Here is a 10,627-nt window from a genome sequence, read left to right as displayed (position 1 = left end):
GAAAGATTGGAAAAGGAAGTGGAAGAGGGAGGTAAGGTACCACAGAATCAAACGGGGTTTAGGAAGGGGATGGGTACAGTGGACAACATCTATGTGTTAAATTATTTGGTAAATAGACAAATCAGTAAGGAAAAAGGAAAGGTGGTAGCATTTTTTGTCGATCTGAAAGCCGCGTTTGATTCTGTGGATAGAGAGGTGCTGGGAAAGGGGTTAGAAGAGAGGGAAATAAGTGAAGGGCTGAGAGCAAGATGTATGGACCTGTTAAGAGAAACGAAGAACAGGGTGAAGATTGGGGAGGAAATAAGTGAGATTTTTTGGACAGGGAGAGGAGTGAGGCAAGGGTGCCCATTGAGTCCGGGGTTGTTTAATCTGTTGATGGCGGATTTGGAAGATTTTATGAAGAAGGGAGGATGGGGAGGAGTAAGGTTAAAGGGGAGAAAGATTTATACGCTGGCGTATGCAGATGACTTGGTGCTATTGGCAGAGGAGGAAGAGGGAATGAGGGCGATGATGGCAAGGTTGGAAAGGTATATGAGGGAGAAGGGGCTGGTGGTGAATGTGGGAAAATCGAAAGTGATGAGGTTTGGCAAAGGAGGAGGGAGAAGGAAAAAGATGGTGTGGAGGTGGGAGGGAAAGAGGATAGAGGAGGTTAATGAATTCAAATATCTTGGATTTGTGTTCCAAAGAAACGGTAAGCAGGACAAGCAAGTGAAGGACAGAGTGAGGAGGGGGATGAAGGCGATGGGACAGGTGTGGAGCATAGGAAAAAGAAGGTTTGGAGGGGATTGGGGAAAGAGAGTGTGGATGTTCGACGCGATGGTGTGGACGGTAATGGCATATGGGGTGGAAGTATGGGGGTGGGCAGAAAGGGAAAGGATGGAAAGATTACAAGAGAGATTTTTGAAATGGTTAATGGGAGTGAGTTGGAATACGCCAGGGTATATGGTGAGAGAAGAATTGCAGAGGGAAAAGATAAGGATAAGAGCAGGAAGGAGGGTATGGGGGTATGAAGAGAGATTAGCAAGGGGGAAAGGAAGTGAATTGGCAAGGTTGTGTTGGGAGGAGATAAAGGAGAGGGCGAAGAGGGGAGGAAGGATGTCGGAATGGGAAAAGGAGAGGAGGAATTTCTTTGAGGAAAGAGGGGTGGAGGTGGAAGAGATGGAGAGAGAAAGAGAAGAGGGGAGCTTCATATTCGGAAGAATAGAAGAGAGGGATAGGGAAAGGGACAGGGAGGAGAGATGGGAGGGAATAGAAAGCTCGAGATATAATAAGTGGTATAGGAGGGTAAAAGGGAAAGGATTGCCAGGATATTTGAAAAAGGGATGGGCGGAAAGCAGATGGACTAGGATGGCGAAGTATAGATTAGGGGGAGGGGTAAAAGAGGGGTTGTACTGGGGGAAGGAAGAGGACAGGTGGTGTAGAATGTGTCAACGAGAGGTAGAAACATGGGAGCATGTGTGGGAAGAATGCGGGAGATGGGGTGCGAGGGGTGAATGGTCAGAGATGGTAGAAGTAGTGTTGGGGGAGGGGGGGGAGGGAGAGGAGTGGTTAAGGAAATTGGAAAGATTTAGGAACGAGGGGGGGGAGGAGAATGATAAGAAGCAGGACGACGAGGGGGGAGAGTGAATGAAGGACAGGAGAGTAAGAAAGAAAGAGAGAGAGAGTGAGAGTGAGAATGGGAGAGAGAGGGGAGTGGGAGGGAAAGTAAATGCAGAAGGAGCGGAGGAGGATAATGGTTTAGGAGAGAAAACTGAGGAAATGGAAATGGATAGGGAAAGATTGCGACGGAAGCGGAGGTCCCGGGGAGACGTGCGAGAGCGTGTGTGTAGGTGTAGGTAATTGGCGAGCGAGATAATTGGCGAGCAAGATGATTGTAATGGTAATTGTAAGATAGGATTAAGATAGATGTATAGGAGTAAGTTGTAGGCTGTAGGTTAAGGTAGTGATAAGATGTATGTATGTAAAGATATGTAAAGATTTGTTAAAATTTGTAACCCTGAGGGGAGCAAATAAATTGATCTATCTATCTATAAGGGATGGATCCTCTTTAAACCGTTTTTTAGCACCAACTGATAATTTCTAAATTCATCTATTTGTGTGACCTCAAAGTGTACCAAGTTTCATTAAAATCAGAATTTGACATTTCGCGTTCCCTTGTTAGTTAAAATTTGTGATTCAATAGTAACGATTGGAGGTCTCGTGTGTGTCGAGGTGAATGGACGTGCCTCTGTGCCGCTCCGTCCTTTCCATATGCGACCGTGCGGATAAAACGCGTTTTCTGCGTTGTAGGTGAGTTTATCGTGTGCTTCTTTTGACCCTGTGTCGAGTGATGTGCGTTTTGCATCGAGAATCTTGGTATTGTGTGAGAAAATAACGAATATCGGGCGGTGCACGTGGAGCCGTAGCCGAACGCCATTATGGCTGTCGCCTTTACGCCGGGCATACCGCGGTAACGTGGGCGAAAGATATCCTTTTCGGGGATATTTATTCAGTCCCGGGCTTAATCGGTGCCTCGGTGCATTGCTCTGAGTGATGGGATTCTACGGTTTGTGATATTCTGATTCCGTATCGGAACAGGAGTGGAACACATGTGTGGGCTGTGGAGTGCATTTCATAAGAGTTGTCAATGCCGAGGTGTGCTCTAGAGCGTACACTTTTCGCGCGGGTTCATGCGGACGGGCCCTTACTAGGGTGTGCTGTCTCGAGTCTCGACTCTCTACGCTCTGTGGCTGTAGCGCCACGTGCTCGGAGAGCGATTATTTGGGCGTGCACTTTCGTGTGCCGGACAGTGGTCACTGTAGGAGGAGTTACGCTGCATGCACTGGGTGTGCATGAGCGCGTGCCCGACTGCGCTTAGTGAAAGTGACGCGTGGCGGCGCGCGCTGTGTGTGCATGTAATGGCCGCGGCTTCTGCCCGCTGGGTTTTAGATGACATATGCACGGCTCCCTGCTTCTTGGTGTGATTGCTTTGCTCAGCCGGGGTGCACGGTTGCTTTGCTGTGGGCTGGTGACGAGTGGTCAGTTTTCTCTCTGCTGGTTGGAGGGAGAATTTGGATGTTGCGGGGCGCCTGCCGGGCGTCTGTGGCCTGCGGTCTCCCTCTTGCTTATAGCTAATACGGATGTCCTTGGGGCCTGACTCTTTTTGCCCTTCGCTTGGCCGTGTCCTGTTGCCCGCTATATCCGGCCGGATTCTTTCCTGCTGCGGACGTGGTGTGGGTGTGTGACGAGTGCACTCAGCCTACCTGCGGTAATGCATGAGGAGTAAAGGTAGGAGATGTCTATGTGCCGTCACGCCGAGAAAAAGAGAGGGATAATATATTATGTGCTGAGAGATGATTCGCGTTTGAGTTACACGTGAAAGATTAAATACTTTGTACCGTGCGGTGACTGATATTTAGTCGTAATTAACGTTGCATTGAGTGTACGCGGGGGCGGCATCGGCGCCTATGCGTTGCATGTGTCAGCAGTGACACGATCGAGTTTTGCACGGGGCCTTTGGGGCGAGAATATTTTGACTCACGTTAAATCAAATATCGGAGAGAAACTATAAGAATTATTAATAGCGATGTGCCAAAACTGAGATGTAATTATTTAAGTGAACGACTCTAATTATTATTGCTGCATCGATAACGGGACTGTGTATCATAGTCAGTACCGTGCCCTGCCACCTCGAGGCGCGACGGATGCTGCAACAGCTGTTGCACCGGAGTGAATTCAGTAGAGTCTTGGCTTTTGTTCTTGCATACTCTCTTGACAGGTGACACCTAAGCGCTGGACTGGGCGGGAGCGAGGTTGCAGTTGTGTGCGCTGCACACCCTGCAGTCATCGGCCAGCGGACGGTGGGTCCGCTGGAGTCCGTAAAAGCGGCCATTAGCTTATCGTGCGAGCATATTCACCCTGATTATCTCCTGTGAAGATCACATAGGTGCAGAGGACGGTGTACTGCGAAGAGTGAGGGAGAGGTAAGAGCCGGCCCTCCTCTTCCGGCAGCCACGTGGGAGATGCTGTCGCCGTAAAGGTCGGTGCACCCGAAGTGGTGTTACATGTGCGGCGCGGTGCACGTGGTCGGTGAAATTCGTATGTGACTGAGACTTAATAGAGCGGGACAGTGCGGTAATTATCAAATGGGCAGTACATAACCTGCATAGAATCGAGTGGATGTATTGACAAGTGGTCGGTACAGATAGTACTGCATTCCTACAGTGTAGTGCCGTGGCGCGGCTGTAGCATCGGGCGTTCCTAAAGCACGGATTATGTGTTCTATAGATTTGGCTCGGAACATAAATGCTGAAATCCGCCACGTGCTCGCGGCCACGAGTCGCATATGTTATACATGCATATAGAGGAAACCACAAGTGCGGTTATAATTAACAGTACGCCGCGGGAATATAAACGATATTACTGTTTATATGAGAGCACATGCCTGCGTAGAGAATTGGTTGCTGGGACTCTGCGGGTCCTCCTGCTACAGCGAGGAAACATAGTGTCATTGGGGAACGAGTTGCACTTTATAACCTGTGAGGGTTGCGTGTAATATCTGTCGGATAGTGAAAGTTAAAAAGAGTGCTGCACTTTGTGGTGTAGCACGGGCTCATGCCATGTGCCTGACCGCACGAATATTACAGTCGGTAGATGCGACTCGCGTCGAGAATGAGGATGCTGCCACGTACTTGCTGGCATGAACTATATAACGTAAATAGCTATGCAACGTAGTAAATAATAAAGTACTTACTATATTCCTCACAAGCGGACAGACACGGATGATACAAGTGTGTTAAGATATGTAGCACACTGGAGAACGGTATGTGCTCTTATATTTCCTGATAGATAATGCAATTGCGGTCTGATTATAACGAAAAAGCGGACAGCGAGCATTAAGTCGAGTTTCTACGAGACCACGCCATGGTCAATATGTTGGATACAATTAGATACGTGTAGTGTTAATTAGTAGTATAGAATATAATGTATAATGATCCTTATTTTCGTTATTGAGTTTTGAGTTGTTCCTAGTCATGTAGGGCGTTATTATCATCGTTGTTATTAATTGAGGAGTTATATAAGTCTCTTATTGTAGTCGACATAAACAAATATTAGTAGCCTCATCATCATTATTATTGGTTGGCGCTAGCGTTGTTCGATTTAGTTAGTTTGAGTTGTTTTAGGATTAAATTTGTTCAAGTTGATCTAGGCTAAGTTAGATTAAGTTGCTGCACTAAGCGTTCTCTTAGCTAGTGCACTGTGTATTGTTGAGTTGAGTCGAGTTTACAATCTCCTCCTCCGGGTTTACAGCAGCCTACCAGGCTTATCATGCGGTTGTACATTGTGCATAGTGGGCTGTGCGCGCCTCTAGTGATGCGTCTGTCGCACACTGTTTTTTAACTGGAGAGCGTAACATTAGCTGGTGTTAGCTGCACCTAAGTGCACTGTTCTGTTTAGACGATTATTGCGAACTGCGGGTTTCTACGATTTCCAGCCATATTGCCTGTCTGAGTTCCCCTGCAAAACGGACAGTGCTAATGGGGACGAGAGCAGAACCTCTCGATAAAAAGCCTTACTTAAAAAAATTTATGATGGAGTCGAAAAATAATGAAACCCCTCCAGGGCCTCGGATCCCTGGGGAACGGCGCGAGGGGGAGTCTTGTCCCAGGCCCCCCGTGTCGACAGCGAGCGTTGGGAGTGGGACAGGGGCGACGGCGAGGCCCTCGTCCAGTATCAGGATCGTCGGTGCGGAAAATGTCAGAGTGAATGTTGAGAGGATCGACTCTGGCAACTTCAAAAGAGGATTGAGGCCGGGCACCACTGGTGAAGTGGCTCAATCGCCTGTGGGAAAGAAGATGACTCAAGAGCAAGTACAGGAGGCCCCGATACCGGCTAAACCGCCAAGGGGAAGGAGGAGTCAGTCGGCTACACCGGAGAGCCAGGAGGTTGAGGTTGTTTCCACCATGGAAATTGGCGAGCTCTCTAGGCCCACAACGCCTAGAGGTGGAGATACCGAGATAGTCTCTTCCGATTTGGGCGCGGGACCGAGTAGGGACTCATCCTCGTCGGACACGGTCATCCGCCGGAAGTTGACTGCCCCTAAAAGAAAAAGGACTTCGGCGTTCCAGAGCTCCCCGGAGGCGGAGGACGCCGCGGAAGCACATGACTCTTCAGGGGGCAGGCTGAAGGCTGCTCAAAGGGGAGAGATTGATTCTAGGCTGAAAGGGATTGAGCTGTTATCTTCCTCAGACATGGCCGCCCTAGCCATGGAGTGGCTTCAGGAAACTGAAGAGTGCCGAAGGAAGTGGGGGAACATCAAAGGTTCTTTGAACAAGAAAATTAAAGTCAATGTCAGCTCCGTGGCGGGGATGATTAAGACCCTCGCCATAAGGACGGCTGCGGAGGGAGACATTGGCTTCCTTCGCTCCAAACTGATGGAATTGCAGAAGGAGGTCACTGGGCTCAAGGAGGAAAACGAGCAGCTCAGGCTTCAGGTGGAGGACTTGCGGAGTGGGGCATCGATCAGGGAGGCGCCCGCAAGGGCTGATAAGCCCGGACCTGTGAAGTCCCCTGAGGCTTTGTTAGTGTCTCCTGCGCCTTTGAGAGAGCTGATGGAGGCTAGCATAAATAGCGATATGGGTCTGCTCTCGGGGGTCGCTGACCATGCGTCATTGAGAGCTCAGCAGTTTCCGGCCCCGTCTGGAGTGGAGAATATCTTGGGCGAAGCATTCTTCGATCGAATGGCGGCGACCATTAGTGGGGCCATGGAAACTGCACTCCGCACGCAGCTACTTGTGTTGGGTGCCCTTGGAGACGGGATGCAGGGCAGAGAATGGCCCCGTGATATCCAAGAGGGCCTGAAGAGAATGGAGGGACAGGACTTGTCGTCGGTTGAGCCTGGTTCGCTCGCGCCGGACACTGAGGAGGATGGCCCTCTGCGGCCTGCAGCGTCCGCGAGAAAGAAAAAGAAGAAACACCGTGCCAAGCGAGAGGAAACGGTTTCCCAGCCAATATCGGGAGAGAACAAGGCGGAGAGACTCCGAGAGTTGGCAGATTATCCGCCGCTGCCGGTTCCTAGGGGGAATATCCCAGCTCCCCCTGATGGACCGAAGTCTGATGCAAATCAGAAGCGCGACGAGGGTGCTGCAAAAATGACTGCACGCAATCGGATGCATAGGGCGGCTCCTAAAACATCAAAAAGGCGTGCTCCTCGGTCATCGGCGGTCACCCTCGTGTGTCCGGAGGGCGGTCCTACGTACTCAGAGGCCATTAGGGAAGCGAAGAAACACATCGTACTTGAGGACTTGGGTATTGCGGACACTAGGATGCGAAATACTGTCTCCGGAAACATTCTAATCGAGATCCCAGGGGCAGATACCTCCCGGGCGGCTGACGCATTGGCGACCAGGTTAAGGGACGCTTTCCGCGATACTGGAGTTCGAGTCGGCAGACCTACTATCAGGGGAGAGCTGAGGCTGTCCGGTTTGGACGGCTCCATTCTGCCGGAAGAACTTGTGGAGGAAGTAGCTAGTGTGGGGAAGTGCGCCAGAGATCAAGTGCGGCTAGGAGCAATGCGTCTGGCCCGGAATGGTCTAAGAACAATCTGGCTGCAGTGCCCGTTGGACGCGGCAATCAGCCTGGCAGAATCGGGGAAGATGCGTGTAGGATGGTCTACGGCGAAGGTGAAGCTACTCAAAAGAAGGCCCCTCCAGTGTTTTCGATGTCTGGCGGTGGGCCACGTCCGCGAGAGATGTCCCAGTGACGTAGACAGGACGAGCAATTGCTTTAATTGTGGTGAGCCTGGGCATGTGGCTCGAGAGTGCGGAAGGCCGACTTGCTGTCCGGTCTGCAAGGAGCGGGGCCTTCCATCTGCCCATAGAGCTGGAGCGGATATCTGTCCACCATGTCCGCCAAAGAGGGAACCGGTCAGGAGTCCGCGTCGAGGGAAAACTAGGGTCGATCGGAGTGAGAGGGCCATTGAGATGGAAGTTGGTTAGGATCGCTCAGATCAACCTAAATAGGTCCCGTGGAGCTCAGGACCTGATGGCGCAGGTGATGTTTGATAAGAACTGTGGTCTGGCCTGCGTCTCGGAGCCGTACCGGGTCCCGAGAGATCCTCGATGGGCCTGTTCGAGCGAGGAAAAACCGATGGCGGCTGTCACATGTCAGGGCCCGCTAGTGCCGTGGATTTTTCGCACGGTTTTTCGCGGCATTGGATTTGTGATGGTCGCTTGGGAGGAGTTCACTGTCGTTTCGTGCTACTTTTCACCAAATAAGAGCACTAATCAGTTTAGGGCTTTCCTCTCGGAGATTGGTGACGCTGTTGAGGGACACCTGAATCGTCCGCTTCTGATTTTGGGGGATTTTAACGCGCGCTATCATCTCTGGGACAATACTCGCTCCACCGCTCGTGGGGATGTTATGATGACCTGGGCAGCGGCTCATGACCTCAGACTGTTAAATGTCGGACTGGAGCCGACTTGTGTGCGACCTCAGGGTAGTTCAGTTATAGATCTCTCATGGGCGTCACCGGCGGCTCTTCCGCTGGTTCGATCTTGGGGGGTGGCGGCCTGGATGGAGTCCCTCTCTGACCATAGATATATCTTTCTGGAGCTGGGGGCAAGAGGTGCGGATGCGGGGCAGAGTGTGCCTAAGAGTTTTCCTAGGTGGAACATTCGGAGTCTAGACCCGGATCGTCTCCTGGCCTGCGTGGGGGTATATTTTTGGCCCAGGCGAGAACTGAACCTCGGAGCGGAGGACTTGGCGCTCCAGTTGCAGGAGGCACTGACGAGGGCCTCTGATGTGGCTATGCGTAGGCACAGACACGGAGCCAAAAGGGCAGTGCACTGGTGGAACGACAACATTGCCTCCTTGCGGAGGAAGTGCACTGTCCTTAGAAGAAAAGTTACTCGGGGCCATAGAAGGCAGCACGGTGCCGTGCCTGCTCTGGAGGCCGAATTGGCCGCAGCCAGAAAGGCCTTGAGAACGGCCATCAAGTTAGCGAAGAACGAGGCGTGGAAGAACTTGCTGGCCACTATAGACGCGGATCCCTGGGGGCGCCCCTACAGGGTCGTTCTGGGCAAAATGAGGCCACCGGAGCGTCCTGTGTGTGAGGCACTTGCACCAGAAGAAATTTCGCGCATTATTGCGGTACTTTTTCCGCGCAACGAGGAGGAAATGGAACGACATCCTCGGGAACTGGTTCAATGAGATAGAGATTTTGCTGTCACCGTGGAGGACGTCGAGTGGACGGTCTCGAGACTGAGCTCCAGTGGCAAGGCCCCGGGTCCCGACGGCTTACTTGGCGGTGTAATTAAGGTGGCACTGCCGGAGTGTGTGAACCAAATTGCAAGATGAACCAATGCCTCACCGCATGTCTTAGGGAGGGGCTGTTTCCAGCTTGCTGGAAGACAGCCAGGCTAGTACTTCTCAAGAAACCGAACAAGCCTGATCGTGCTCCATCTTCTTATAGGCCTATCTGTTTACTGAACGAAATGGGCAAAATGCTGGAGAGGATCGTGGTGCGAAGAGTCCGTGCCTGCGTTGCTTTGGGAGTGGGGCTGTCGGCTCATCAGTTTGGTTTTCGCGCGGAGCGCTCCACGGTGGATGCGGTGCTCCGGCTGAGAGAACTCTTGAGTCCGGTGTTCGAAGAGGGGCGCACTGCAGTGGCGGTTTCGCTGGACGTATCCAATGCGTTCAACTCTCTGCCGTGGTCGCGGATCAGATTGGCCTTGATCAAGAAGGAGCTGCCCAATTATATCAGAGTGATCACGGATAGCTACCTCTCGGATAGATGGATCTGCTACGGGGACAGCAGCGGTGGAGTGCAGAGGGTCCCGATGACTTGTGGGGTTCCGCAGGGATCTGCGTATGGGCCTGAGGCATGGATATTGACTTTTGATGAGATCCTCCAGCTGGACCTGCCGGAGGGCTGCCACACCTTGTGCTACGCTGATGACACTCTGGTAGTGGCACTGGGTAACTCCTTAGACGAGGCCAGGGCGAAAGTGGAGTTAGCAACATCCGTGGTGGTTAGGGGAATCGAGAGACTCGGTTTGCGGATCTCCCCGCACAAGACTGAAGCCTGCGCATTCAGCCGAGCGCGTAGGGTGGTGCGTGATAGTGGAATTATGGTAGGGGGCACCATGGTCCCTTTGAATTCCAAATTGAAATATCTAGGTTTGGTGCTCAGCAGAAGGTGGACTTTCCGAGAGCATTTTACTCAGCTTCTTCCTAAGGCGGAGAGGATGGCGCTAGCACTGGCCAGAATTATGCCAAATCTGAGAGGACCAAAAGAGGGATCAAGGAGATTGTACGGAGCAGTTATACAATCTATTATATTTTATGGGGCCCCGGTATGGGCGCCAACCTTGAGTGTGGACCGAGGGGTGGCTCAAAAGATCCGTGCGGTGCAACGCAAGATTGCCCTTAGAATTGTGGCGGCGTATAGGACTGTGTCGTATTCCGGCCGCATTCCTCCTAGCTAGAATCATTCCTGTGGAACTGCAGGCGGAAAAATATAGATGCGTATTCACCGACACGCGCGCGATACAGGCAGAAGGAATTCGCGTCACCAATCAGATACAAGAACGCATACGAGAGAGAGCGCTTAGTTCCGCTCTTGAGAAATGGACCGAGGAGATTGGTG

At 51.7% G+C, this 10,627-nt stretch overlaps 1 protein-coding gene across 1 annotated transcript in view; it reads left to right on the top strand.

Annotated features, from left to right (window-relative positions):
• Positions 1–10,627, top strand: part of LOC105459397 (pikachurin) — a 115,730-nt gene that overhangs the window by 95,679 nt on the left and 9,424 nt on the right. The window lies entirely within an intron of this gene.

Source organism: Wasmannia auropunctata, unplaced genomic scaffold (genome assembly GCF_000956235.1).
Source record: "Wasmannia auropunctata unplaced genomic scaffold, wasmannia.A_1.0 LD336101.1, whole genome shotgun sequence".
NCBI lineage: Eukaryota > Metazoa > Arthropoda > Insecta > Hymenoptera > Formicidae > Wasmannia > Wasmannia auropunctata.
Note: the sequence above shows the minus strand (reverse complement) of the source record. Positions and strands in the feature narration are given on the sequence as shown.